The sequence below is a fragment of the Piliocolobus tephrosceles genome, chromosome X (genome assembly GCF_002776525.5).
Source record: "Piliocolobus tephrosceles isolate RC106 chromosome X, ASM277652v3, whole genome shotgun sequence".
Lineage (NCBI taxonomy): Eukaryota > Metazoa > Chordata > Mammalia > Primates > Cercopithecidae > Piliocolobus > Piliocolobus tephrosceles.
In genome coordinates this window covers 77084116-77098178 of record NC_045455.1, presented here as the reverse complement: position 1 = coordinate 77098178, position 14063 = coordinate 77084116, and the positions used below count along the sequence as shown (strand labels likewise).

The window sequence follows — 14063 nt, the reverse complement described above, 5'->3', positions numbered from 1 at the left end:
TTTTGTTTTTTTTTTTTTTTTTTGGAGACAGAGTTTCACTCTTGTTGCCCAGGCTGGAGTGCAATGGTGACCTCCGCCTCCCCAGTTCAAGCAATTCTCCTGCCTCAGCCTCCCAAGTAGCTGGGATTACAGGCACGTGCCACCGTGCCCGGCTAATTTTGTATTTTTAGTAGAGGCCGGGTTTCACCATGTTGGCCAGGCTAGTCTTGAACTCCGGACCTCAGGTGGTCCGCCTGCCTCAGGCTGGGATTACAGGCATGAGCCACCACCCCTGGCTGGCTAAAACTTCTTTAGGTGTCTCTACATATCAAATAGTCTTGTATGGTCATGTGAAAGAACTGAGTCTTTTTTAAAAAAATTAGAAAATTGAAAAATTTGAATATGTCAAAAAGTATTCTGTTAAATTATTATAAATGTCATATCACAAATTCCCTTTATTTATTATCAGGGTACATATTCTTAGCTATTAAGAGATGATGTGTAAGTTTTTCAGTATAAGAAGCTCTTGAGCAAACCTTAAGAAGAATATGTTTAACACTTATATTGCCCCAAATAAGTTTCCATGTGTGGAGAAACTTTCTGGTGAGACTGACGTTCACATTTAAAATATCATTACAATCAAAACTTTGGAAAGTGCTAGAGGGTCTGTATGGGCACTAACTAGCTACAAGGGGAAGGGAGGGCATGAAAGGAGAGGGCACAGGATGGGAATCAGGAGACAGAACTGATCTGGGAACGACTGCTGATTAGCTATGTAGCTCTGCCTAAGTGTCTCTCTTTCTTGATCTGAGTTTTCTGGTATGTGTATCATATTAATGAAGATTTCAGAGGTTCTTCAGGCTCTGTAATTCTATTCTGTTTTTTTGCACTGTGAATTTTTGCCTTGTCTTTGTTCTCCCTCTTTTGGACTTCTCTGCAGCATTTGGCACTATTGAGAACAATCTCCTTCTCAAAATTCCATCCCTGGCTTTTATGGTGAGAGCAACTCAGGGATCATTTCAAATACTACTGTCCTCAATCAGAGCTGGCCCTCATGGCTCAGTTCCTGAGCTAAGTGAAGCTTGTTCTCTCTCTCTCTCTCTCTTTCTCTCCTTTTTCAGAGAGTTGAAAATACCTAGTGTCTTCCATTAGTCCCTGCTGTGGCTTCAATGCATCCTCCAAAGTTCATGTGTTGGAAACTGAATCCCCAAGGCAATGGTGTCTAGAAGTGGCACCTTTAAGAGGTGATTAGGTCACAAGAGTTCTGCCCTCATAAATGCATTAATGATGTTATTATGGGAGTAATTAATTAACATGGGCATTGGTTATTTATTGCTGGAGTTGGTTCATGAGAAAAGGATGAGCTCTGTCCCCTTTTCTTCCTGTGTCTCTCATGTGCACTCTTTTGCCCTCCTGCTTTCTTGCCATGGGATGACACAGCAAGAAGACCCTCACAAGATGCAGTCCCTCAGTCTTGGAATACCCAGCCACCAGACCATGAGCAGAATAAATTTCATTTCTTTATAAACTCCCAAATCTCTGGTGTTGTGTTATAGCAGCATAAAGCAGACTAAGGCAGAAAATTGGTACACAGAATGGGGTTGTTGCTATAACAAATACCTGAAAAGTGGAGGCAGCTTTAGAATTGAGTAATGGATATAGGCTGGAAAAATTTGGAGCAGCAGGCTAGTAAAAGCCTGGATTGCTATAAATGGAGTGGTAAGGGCAATTCTGGTGAGGGTTCAGAAGAAGACAAGAGCTGTACAGAGAACCTAAATCTTCCTAGGGATTACTTAACTCGTCATGGTCAGAATGTTGGTAGAAATACGGAGTGTAAGGGCCATTCTGATATAGTATCAAATAGACATGAGAAACAGATATAGATGGTCCCCAACTTAAACAATTTTTTTACTTTATGATGGTGTGAAAGTAATATGCATTCAATAGAAATGGTTCTTTCAGTACCCATACAACCATTCTGTTTTTCACTTTCAATATAGTATTAAATAAATTACATGAGATATACCATACTTGATTATAAAATAGGCTTTTGTCTATAGGCTAATATGAGCATTCTGGGCATGTTTATGGTAGGCTATCCTAAGCTATGATGTTCAGTAGGTTTGGTGTGTTAAATGTATTTCTGACGTACTGTATTTTCAACATACAATGGGTTTATCAAGATGTAAACACATCATAAGTCAAGGAGCACTGGAAAGTGGAATAAAGGCCATCCTTTATCCTAGTTATACAGTTGTAAAGGACTTCATAGAATTAAGTCCAGGTCCTAGAACTTTGTGGAAGGCAGGACTTAAGAGTGAGGAACTAGGATATCTGGCAGAAGAAATATCTAAGCAGCAAAGTGTTCAAGCTGCGCATGGCTTCTTTTAGATACTTACAGTAAAATGAAGGAAGAGAGAAATGACATAAAAATGGGATTTATAATTAAAAGGAAAGTAGAATGCCAAGATTTGGAAAACTATCAGCCTGAACATATAAAGAATAAAAAAGTTTGTTCAGGAGAGAATACTAAAGGTGTGACCAAGAGACGTTTGCTAAACAGATTCACATGGATAGAAGGAAGCCAGGTTCTACTCATCAAGACTATAGGACAATGACCCTGAAGGCATTTCAGAGATCTTCAAGGCAAGCTAGAACCTCAAGGGCAAGATTTCCAGAGAGGCGCCTACAAGACTTCAACATTCGCTGCCCTACACTGCCTTGCGACTCCACTTCTGGAATTCTGGGACAGCATCCCTCAGCATGCTCTGGCCATGGTTCAAGTGAGCTGAGGTGTGGCTTCACCTGCCACACCACAAGGTACAAGCTATAAATCTTGGTAACATCCATATGGTGCTAATTCTGAAGGCACACAGAATGCAAGAGTTGTGGGGCCATGGCAGCCTCCACCTAGGTATCAAAGGATGTTACAGACAGCCTGGGGGTTCAGGCAAAGACTTGTCACAGGGGTGGAACCACTGGAGAGAGTCCCTGCTGGAGCAATGCCTAGTGGAGCCATGGGAGTGGTGTGGGCCCTGAGACCATGAACCACAGTCACCAGTGTCCAACTCCAGCCTGGAAAAACTGGAGGCACAAGACTTTAACCTGTAAGACCTGCTGGGTGGACTGAGTCCAGCAAAGCCACAGGGGCAGGGATGCCCTTATTAAATGGACTAATGGCATTACCTCAGGAGTGAGTTTGTCATTATCACAGGAGTGAATTCAGTCCTGTCCTGCTAACTCTTGTGCATACTGTCACCATGTGATGCTTTCAGTCTTATTATCATGCAGCAAGAAGGTCCTCACAAGACACATCCCCTTGATCCTGAACTTCCCAACCTCCAGAACTATAAGCTCAGCAAACTTCTATTGTTTATTAATTACCCATTCTGTGGTACTCTATTACAGCAGCATGAAATGGACTCAGTCCCTGTACCTTGATAACTTACAAATCTTATAAACTTATAAAACTTATAAATGCCGTATGACATCACATCACACAATGGAAAGAACATGAATTTGGGGCTTTAACAATACTTAGGTTCTTTACCTTGGGACTTTGTGAAGATTTATTGAAAATAACTTTTCCAGTTTTACAAATTAAAAAACACAGGATGAGAGAGGTCAGATGAATTTCTCACCCAGCTCCTAAATTGGACCTGACCCAAATTACCAGGAGAATGCTCAGTCTTAGTATAGAACAGATTTCAATAGATGTTTATTAAAGTACGCTTTGGAATCCCTGCCCAGGAAGGGTATTAAAAGAAACAAATTCTGAGCTGAGTAAGTACTCAGGGGTTGGTAGTTACCTAATGTCTGCTTTTCATCATTTATTTAACAATTCTTTCCAAATAATTATTCAGTTGTCCATTAACTACATATTTGGTACAGCAGAATAAAACAAACAAAAAATAGTGGTACATCAGAATAAACTGGCCTCTTCAAATAGCAACTCAGAGTCTTTCAGGTAGACATCCTGCCTTAGAGAACATCAAAGTTTGTTTGAAATGGAAACAGCCTCTCCAAAATGAGTCTTCAAAGGTTGCAAAGTACTATAGAAGAGCTTTAAATTTAGGCTTTTTTTTCCTGTGGTACTTTAAGTATAACAGATGGATCTTCATAATTAGCATCACATTTGCATTTTTCTCTCCACAAAAAAGAGCTAATAATCTTAGAAGGAGAATTAAAAAGCATCATTCCGTCATATTTTTATTGATCTTATTTATAATTTGTATGCCAAGTCTTCTTTATGATACCTATTACTTTCTAGCCCTCTCCTGGGAGATGAACAAATTTACAAACGAGGAAATGAGCAGGGTAGTTAGGAGCACAAACTTGAAAATGACTTCAGGATGAGAACTCACTGGAAGGCCCTGATAAAGTGGAAGAAATGTGAAGATTCAGATACAGCCTGAAGGCCATCTATGTAATCTCCTCCAACAGAGTAGGCCTACTTATCTTTTGTGTATGTTTCTATGAGACTCCCATCCTCTCCTATGCACTGTAACTCCTATCACTCAGAACCATTTAGTTGAAAGGTGCTATGAAATAGGAGAAATCACTGAACAAACTGTCCTCACAGGCAAGCTCTCAAGCTCTCCTGATGTATAGCTGGAGAGAGCTATTGATGAACTATGGTGGGTGCAGAAGTTAAGCAGATACCATCTGCAGAGCACAGAGTAAGCAGAGGCCCTAGGACATGCAGCATGGGACAGTATACCCTGAGAGAACTGGGCCAGTGTAAACAAAGATCATGTACCAACTGTGTACCACAACTAACACTGTATCTGAGGACCTCAGTGATCCTCAAGGCTTCCCTAAGAGGCTGATACCATCTTCACTGTGTAGATAGAGAAACTAAGATTTAGGAAAGTAAACCATATTGCCCTCTAGTTAAGTGGTAAAGCCGGTATTTTCATTTAGGTCCCACCCAATAGCAAACTTCACGATACTAAGTGGCATGCCATTTCGACCTGTCAACTATATGCAATAAATTTGCTCTGGTAAAGGTTTTGCTTTAATTTGTCCATATCCAATCCGTCATAATCAATAACATAACTTTGTAAGTCACCTGAATAGGGATTACGAGTGTAATCAATGACCATGAAACAGAAAAGATAAACTGGTCCACAGGGAAATTGAGCCCTTGACCTTAAGCTCCCTAGAGCTGAATTCTAACCAACTCAGTTAATTAGCCACAGACTATTAAATGAACAAATTAGAGCCCAAATCCTTTCAAACCACGAATCTAAGTTGGCCTTGTATAGGAACATAGAGTTAAATATGTACTGATTTTTGTTTATATCAGATGGGTAATGTGCCAACATCCTAATAAGGCTGAAGGAGGCACATCTCACATATTACTGTGAAACTCAATCATCACACTTATGAACCACAAAAGGATCAATATGCACTGAATTTGAGTGTGCCCATTTAGTACGGTGCAGACTCTCTATTCAAAAACAGATGAAATTATAAGTGAAAAGTTATAAACTTTTTTAAACTTTCTCTTACTGTTCATAATGCATATACTTCACTACATGTTTTTAAATTGATATATCTAACTTAGGAATCAAGTCTTTAAGAGGACCCTGGTTGAACTGCCAATTTTTCATCAGATTCATTAAACTCCACCCCATAGGTAAGATCAGACCTGGAATTCTTGAGTTGCAGAGTACTCCATGAAAGATACTGTGTGTACTAAATGAAAAGCAGTAATATCACACATCTAACTGATAAGACCTGCAAGCCCAGACAGCCTGAAAGAGGAATCCCTTTTCCCTCACCTGTTGCTACTGGACTTCAGGCCTCTTCAACAACACGTGGAGTATATTCTGCACCCAGGGCTCAGCATCAACTATCTACTTCTCAGTGGCACCAAGGTCACTCAAGGGTTGAGTTCTCACACATCAAGAGAGGAACAGGGAGGGATGCAAGAAGAGGGAGATCCATCCCCGACCTAGTATAGTATTTGGGCCATTGGTCTTCTCCACCCTTCATAAATTACTGATAATTCTGAAAAGTCTGGAAAGTGAGAAAGAGGAAGGATAAGGAGAAACCATAAGGAAAAAGGAGGGAATTCATCTGGGGATGTTCTTCCATTCCTCTTTCCTCATCCAGACCCTTCACATAGTCCTCCCACCTTCATTCTAATTCCTTGACCCAGAATATTTGTGCTACCCTCTTCCCAAACTCCTAATCTCCTTAATTGTAGCCAGGCACCAGGCCAAATCAATCACATGTTCAGAACTGTGGGAGTCTCCTCCCAGTTCTCAGGGGTGGTGGGAAGGCACAGATCTCAAAGCTACAGAGTTTCAGTGAGAGCAGATTTGTTGCTTGCATTTAAATTTTTGGAAGCCTCACTTTTCATAGAAATAATGTTCTCCAAGATGACTCAGTTTGATAGCACTGTTATTCAGGGTACATTTTGTGTTAAATATGCTCTTGCCTATTGGCCTCAGATCCTACCTATCATAATATAATATTCTGAGGTCCAAACAAATACATTATGGAATACGACCTGCTTCTGTGCAGGAGCTTTGTCTGTACTGCACATTTATTCATCAGGTAGGAAAGTGGGGAAGTTTGCAAAATAGAGAAGGATTCTTTAAAGAGGCGGGAACAAGCTTATCTAAAGAATCTGGTGCATTGGCTAAATTATGTAATTATGAAAAGAGCAGACATTAGGTGCAACAGAAATTCATCGTTCTTGTATCTCTACTTTCATTTTCTGTAAACAATGTATAACTTAATGTACAAAATTGCTATGATCAGGTCTGGTGGTAGTTCTAGATTTAAATATGGAAAAGCCTCATTAACAGAAATCACATGGCTATAATTCTTTTTAACAGAACTTTTGGTTAAATTCAGACAGGTGAAATACACTTTTAATTTACTGATGTTAATCTAACAATATCATTTGGAAATATTTAAAATGTGTACAACAGGAACCATTTACTGGAAGACTACAATGAATTACTTAATGTGCTTATTTCAGGACAAAACTAAGAGTAATACTCTACTTTGTACAGGGGATTAGATTTGCAACGAAAAGAACTTACTGGGGAACCTGGCCAATTGAAAGCTGGCAAAACAATGTGAGCAGATGCATTAGAAGTCATCTGATCTGGGGAGCTAATCCCAGTGCTGTCAGACCTTCTAAAACTGCCTCAACCATGTCAATGCACAAATGGAAACTTATTCCTAGCCTGCAACTTTAATAGGGCAAGGGAGGTGCTACTTGCCTCACAAGCCAGGGAAGCTTTTCCACTGCACCTCCGCTGCACAGGCCTCCAGCACTCACAGATACCGACGTCCACGTCAACTGTAAACTGACCCTCTGTTCTCAGTGATCAGTGATATTCCTCACTACATTTCACGACCGTTACTTGAAATATGCACTAAACACATATGTGTAAAATGTACTTAAGACACTAATGTACCAAACACATTAACACCTAATTCTAAATCTGACAAATTAATAAAGTAATTTTTACTTATATGGTTATAAACGGTTAGCATTATAATAAAAAATGTGCCAGTTTGTCCTGGTCAAGGGTGTGAATGGATATGAACTAAGAAAATCTGAAAAAGTAGTACAGATAGGAAAAGTATTTTCTGACATTGCAATTGTTGTGATTTTCCCACAATATTATTTACAGAACTAGATTTACAATTTTGTCATTTGAAAAATACTGTAACTATGAAATAGTTAACATTCAGTTTAAAGTTTGGGATTTAAAATGAGCCTAAATTTACACAACAGACTGCCTTACCTTTAATTTATATGATGGAACTTATTTTCAGAACAGAACATAAGAAAGATATACAGACTGAGCCAAATCATCTAAGCAATTAAGATTTCAATATTGTGGATACCACTGGAGCCCACACTGAAAAGTGAGTGCTATTAACCTAAAGATTTGAAGTCACAATATCTGTGACTCAATTGCGAAGTCCCTCCAAGGTCAATGGTTAAGAGTTCAAAGATTCTGAAAGTAGCAAAAAAAAAAAAAGGAATTTAAAACTAAGATTGAATAGTTTGCTAATTTCCGCAGCTCTGCATCAGATTTACCTTCCCTGGCTGCTTCTTATAACATCTCCTGTATCCACAAATACTCATCTGACAATCTCATATTTGGAACACAACTGAGAATCAACTAGTCAAGTCACAAAAGTCAAGTCATAAAACTCTTTGCTCTGCCTTGGAGGAGAAACTCATACACCATCAGTTTTACAGATTATTTGCTTTTATGCTTTACCTAAAAATATTATAAATTTATAATATTTTCTAATATTTTAGACCTGTTTTCTAAATCCAAAGAATGTTAGAAGCCATAAATAAATGGAGTTAGTACTTGTTATAGGTTCTATGAGAGCAGAGATACAATAGTAGACAAAATAGAAAATCTGTTAAAACTGACAAAAGCTTAAAAAGCACAAGTCTGGGGATACTGCAGTGAGAACTAATATAACTCAATAGGTCCCGCTGGCATCATGGTACTGCATTCATAGTAGAAGAGTTGATGTTCATTCTGATGTCTGATTCGTTCATAAAGTTCCTATTTTGTTTGGTTTAGTCAGTTTAATGAGTTATAAAAGCACTAATTCATTTTAGAAAGCTATCCATTTAAAAGACTTAAAACAATACCTATATGTATGTGGGTGTGTGGGTGTGAGGTATCTACCTAGAAATGGCTATATAAAGAGATGTCTGTGTCTCTCTCTATCCATGCTTAGATTCTAAGAACTTCAAGCTGATTTTGCCCGCACTCAGTGGGTGCTGCTAGTTCACCCAGGTGTACTCAGTGGGTGGCTTCTTGACTGGAATGATTAAATAGTGGGGTTTTGGTAGGTCTGAACTAAGTGAATACCATTTCTGTAGGTCAAGAACAGGCAAATATCAGTCATCTCATATGGCTCCGGCTAATGTTACTATAGGCCACTTTGTGATCTGTAAAATTTTCGCATACCGTATATTACTTAGCTCAATTATAAAATTAAATTAGACTATAAACATACAGTAACTGAGCAGTAGGGACCCTGACCTGGAAAGAAAAATGTGATTAATGTCACAACAGAAGTCAAAATAATAAAACAAAAGCTGATATCACATATTAGGACCCTCAATTACCACAAATTTACCATGAAGAGTTTTATTCTAACTCACACTAATATTAGGTAATATTTTATTTCTACTCTCTGGAAGATAGCTGGATTGTAAACACCAGTTGCTGGCTTACGATTGCCCATGAAATGTGCACTGAAGCTAAAATGCAAACTTGTCAGGTTTTTCTCCCAGTCATGAGATCCATTTTGTTTGCTTATTTATTTAGAAAGGGGGAGAGGTGTGATTAAATATAGTTTACAGAGTCAGTGGAAGATATTATTAAGTTTGTTCATATTTCTGATAAAAACAAGAAAACCTGAACTTTTGTTTTATTCTGCAGCAACTAAGATATTGGGTGATTAACAATGGGTAAAGGAAAAACATCAGTTGGCATTATGATTTTATTATAAGTAAATTTATTTCCAAGCTGGGAATATGCTTTGTGATTTAAGAAGATCGGGGTTTATAATCATTGGTAACCTTTTCTGAGAAACAATTGGCCTGTAGCCAACCTATTACATAACCTAGCCAAAGAAAGAGAACTGTTTCACAAAAAGCCACTAAATCAAACTTGCACTATTGTAGGCTATTAAATGAGCTTGTTTTGAACTCAAATGTATGTTATTCAGAAGATGAAAGTAGTACATTTACAAAGTACATAAAAAGCTGTTTGTAACAACGCATGGTCTTATAATGATAGTTTAATTCCTTACCTGTCCTATCAGCATATGTCTCTACTGTTAATATTTTCTTTTTAATAAGTCTCATAAAGTAGGTTGAGTCAAATAGTTTCTCCTTTCCTGGTCTTTTTTTAAAGCGTTATCAAGTTACACCCTTTACTAATATTCCTAAAGATCTAAAGATTCTAGTATATATTCAAGTAATTCCTGTTAAATATTGTGAAAAAAATCCTACCTAAGCATAGCAATAAAACTATAGAAAGCAGAAGTGTAAAACTACAGGAAATGTGTGTGTGTGTGTGTGTGTCCGCATGCACGTGCATAAGCTGAGCTTAAAAACTATTTTTGGACCAGGGCCATGAACTGAATGAATATGATCTTCATGAAGCCCCAAGAGGAACCCCACACTTTAAAGGAACAAGAACTTTCTATAGACAATGTGTTATGTAAAGATATATCAAGGTTAAAAAAAAAAAAGAGTATATAACAGAGAGTTTAAATGAGGTCAACAGAATTACACCAGCTGGTCCCACTCCCCACTGGGCTGCAGAGGGAAGTGAAGCAATCCACAGGACACAGGTTTAATCCAGACAAGGCTTCACAGAAAAAGAAAATCAACACAGCACATGGCACTGGAAAACAATCTTCAGCCAGTCCAGATTATGGAGTACTAGGAGGACTTAATATTTGAAATGTTTGCCCTTCAAAGAGAAACTCTTACATACTAAGCCAGTTAGCCCAGGTTTTGATACAAATCACCAAATTCAGAAATAACAGCCTTCAACTTAATTTTGGTGAATGCGAACGTAAAACTACAATTTCCTATATTACGATAATGCCTTAAAAATGTAAAGTGGAGCAGTAAGGAGACGCTTCTCCCTTTCTTTACAGATCCCGGTGCTGCCTCACATGGAGTGTGGGGTGACTGCGGGACTCTGTGCAGGGCTCTGCTAGGCTCATGATGATGATACCCAGACACCGGGCGTCTCACACACATTCCTCTTCTGCTGCCTCATTCAAGCACCGCAATTAAGATGCTGAAGACTGTAATTCAAGCTAAAGGAAGAGCCGCAAGAATAATGGCCAATGCATAAATTTAGATGTGAAAAACAGACATATCCATTGATAGTATTAGTGGGACAGCCACTCCGTTTAAAAACAGGGCATCCTAGTCCATTTCCCTTTATAATGCTCTCCTCTTGCTTAGCTGGCTCTGTTCTCTATAGTTCTGTACCATCCTCTAGTTTTGTCCATCTGTCTCAGTTTCCTTCCCCCAGAGACAGTGACCTTGTTGCTACTTGTGCCAGAAGCAGCCTGGAATAAACTGAGATGCCAGGAACAAAGAGGCCTCCCTGGAATCCTAACCTTTCAAAAGCTTTTTATGAACACTTGGGATAGAGAGAAGGCTGCTGACTTCACTCACCTGCATATACCAGGCAGAAGAATACACAAGGCCGTTCTTTTTCTGGCTTACCCTGAGAGTTGAGGTCATTCTTCCACCTAATAGAATACATTTTCACTGGCTTTACTTGAAGAACTACATTTAAGAGATGGCATAGCAGTTATGGCTTAAAAGAAGCCTAGTTTACTCAAATAAAATATCTAAGCAACATTTCATTGAATTTACATTAGAGCAAAAAAAAGGTAGCATTAGGCAACTAAGAAGGACGAATGAAGCTATATCAGTTTTAGGTTTATGCAGTATTTCCATTACGAGTAGCCTTGAAGTATATAATGATGGGCATTTAACTTATGCAGTACCTTTTGCCTAAAAATAGAGAACGCTTAATCTCAAAAAGCAAATAAAATACTTTATGTGTCATGTTTTTTATAATGTTTAAATTAAAAAAAAAAAACTTACCTTGATTATCTCACTTAAATTTCATTAAAATATTCAACACTGGCAAGGCAAGTATTAGTACCCCAGCAAAGGAATCCAGGCTGATAGAAGCAGCAGCTAAGTGAAAATCAGGCCACGTCATTGGTAAGGGAGTGTTTCTACTTCTACCTCATGACTAGCTACCTGATATGAAGTGAGTCCCTTGCCTTCCCTGGGCAGGTAGTCCATTCATTCGTTCTTTAACTCAACAGCATGGGTGTGAGTTGAACAAGACAGACAAATTACTGCAATGTGTATCATGACTGGAGAAAGAATTCAACAAGCAAGTCGTGTGTGATATGGTTAAGGAAAAGAAGAATCTAACATTCTCTTCAATACAGTTCTAGCCCATCAGCCACCTAAGAGCAATGGGATAAGGCCAAAGTCAAGGTCAGGCCCAGGGGTTTTGAGTGTATACATGGACTTCCTAAGATACACTTCAATTGAGTTCTTTTATTGCATTCCCTAGGCAAATGCAATTGATTTCAGAATTATTGATTGCTTTGGTCCAACCCAGTTTCCCTTCATCCCTGGGGATAATCAAGAGCTGATTTCTGATTCTCAAGAAAAATGGAGAATTTAAGGAATACTAGATCTCAAACTATCAGTATAATCTTCTAATTTGTCTCATTATAAAATATTATATTTCTATAGGACAGGTTAATAATCCAGAAAAATGAAACTAAGATGATCAAAACCTATAGTTAATACTTTAAAATATAATCCAACATCGTTTGATCTTCTGGGTTGGTGACACTCCAATTTCTTCTCTCTAACATTTCTTTAAGAGTTGCAATCAAAGGATGCCTGGGTGAGAGCTGGATTCAGTTTTGGTACTTAGATCTTTCAGTAATTCCATTTTAGTACCACTGAATTATCATGAGTGCTTTAAAGAGCTGCCTTTTGTGGACAGAGTGAATTTATTATTACACAAATTATCACTTTTGTCTTCCTACTGATACGTTTAAGGAGCGGAAATACAATATTTTCATCCAACAGGCCACAATGCATATAACTGCTGACATTTTAAACTCATCTGGAAAAATAAATGTTGTTACTATATTATTGTAGACGGTAGAGTGTCCTTCACTTTTTTGCTTTTATTATTTTCACTTTGGAGATTCTGTCAATAAAAGCCAAGCGCCCTTCCACCCTGTGACGGGACAGGGAGAGAAGCCATCTTTGAATCAGAAAATGGGCCCTCACCAGACACGAAATCTGCTTGGACATGGGTCATGGGCTTCCCAGTCTCCAGAACAGGGAGAAAGTTAGTTTTGTTGTTTAGAAGCCCCCAACTCCCCCTAAAAAACCAAGTCAAGTGGTTTCACCTGCTTCATGTTTAAATCATTTAACAAAATGTCCTGGGCACCCAGAGCACACAGAACACTCTCCCTAAAGCAGCTACAGCTGGGCCGGTGGCAGCCCTTCACCCTGAGCTGCAAACGGCGTTAGTCATGGAAGAACACGGGGAATGAAAAAGTTGAAATTTCACAGCATGCTCTGAAATAACGGAATATAAAGATACACACTGCTCCCATCAAAGGAGAAAAGGTGTGGCTTTGCTTCCACATACCATCAATATTTTTAGCATAAAAATACCTAAATCATTTGAATACCAAATCCCATTTTCCATTTTGTCGAAAATAATGACCTTAATTCCAAATTGCCAAGAGTTTCATTAGTTCTAGAGAGAGTAGACATGCTTAGCACAGCACCAGTGACTCCCGCTCAGAAGCCTAAGGAAGAGAAATGGCTTATGAGGACAATAACCTGATTTTATTTCACTAGGGAACAAGGCTTTCGAGTCTCTTGTTGCTTCTCACAGTCAATGCAATGTATTTATCAAATGCTGTGAAGCGATTACTTCATCTGCTTCAGTCATCAGAGGCAAATAAGATTACCACGTGAGATAGCAGCGAAAGAGAAGTTGTTTTTTCTAACCACATTAAAGTCACACAGCCTATGTTGTTTAAATGAACAAATCACATAAGAGACAAATTAAAAAATCAGAAATTTGATTAAATTTCAGATGAACTATGTTACGAATATGGAAACACATACATTTACTTGAAATCCATATCCTCATCATCTAAACAGGACTCTTAGATTTTTGACTGCCAGAGGCTGGAAGTGATAAGAGCTGGAATGTGTTGCTCAGAGTGGTTAACAAGGAAATAGAAACAATCTAGTAGCAAGCAGGAGAAGGACACAATCTTCCTGAGGGCAAAAGTCATTGCTAACTTATTTGGACTCACATCTAGACAAATGTCAGTTTCTTAAAAGTGCCTATTAACCAATCTGAGCCACATCTTCCTGGGGATAATCTGCAGACTGGCAGAAAATTGAGTCTTTTGGAGATAAATATATTTGCTCTTCCAAACTTCAGAGGATTGTTTAGAAAATAACTATTCAAGGA

General features: G+C 38.5%; 1 protein-coding gene and 1 non-coding gene across 3 annotated transcripts in view; both read right to left on the bottom strand.

Annotated features, from left to right (window-relative positions):
* Positions 1–14063, bottom strand: part of LHFPL6 (LHFPL tetraspan subfamily member 6) — a 259074-nt gene that overhangs the window by 101011 nt on the left and 144000 nt on the right. The window lies entirely within an intron of this gene.
* On the bottom strand, positions 5282–5383 carry LOC111540545. The gene has a single exon (XR_002731022.1). It is a non-coding gene; the product is annotated as a small nucleolar RNA U13 (small nucleolar RNA).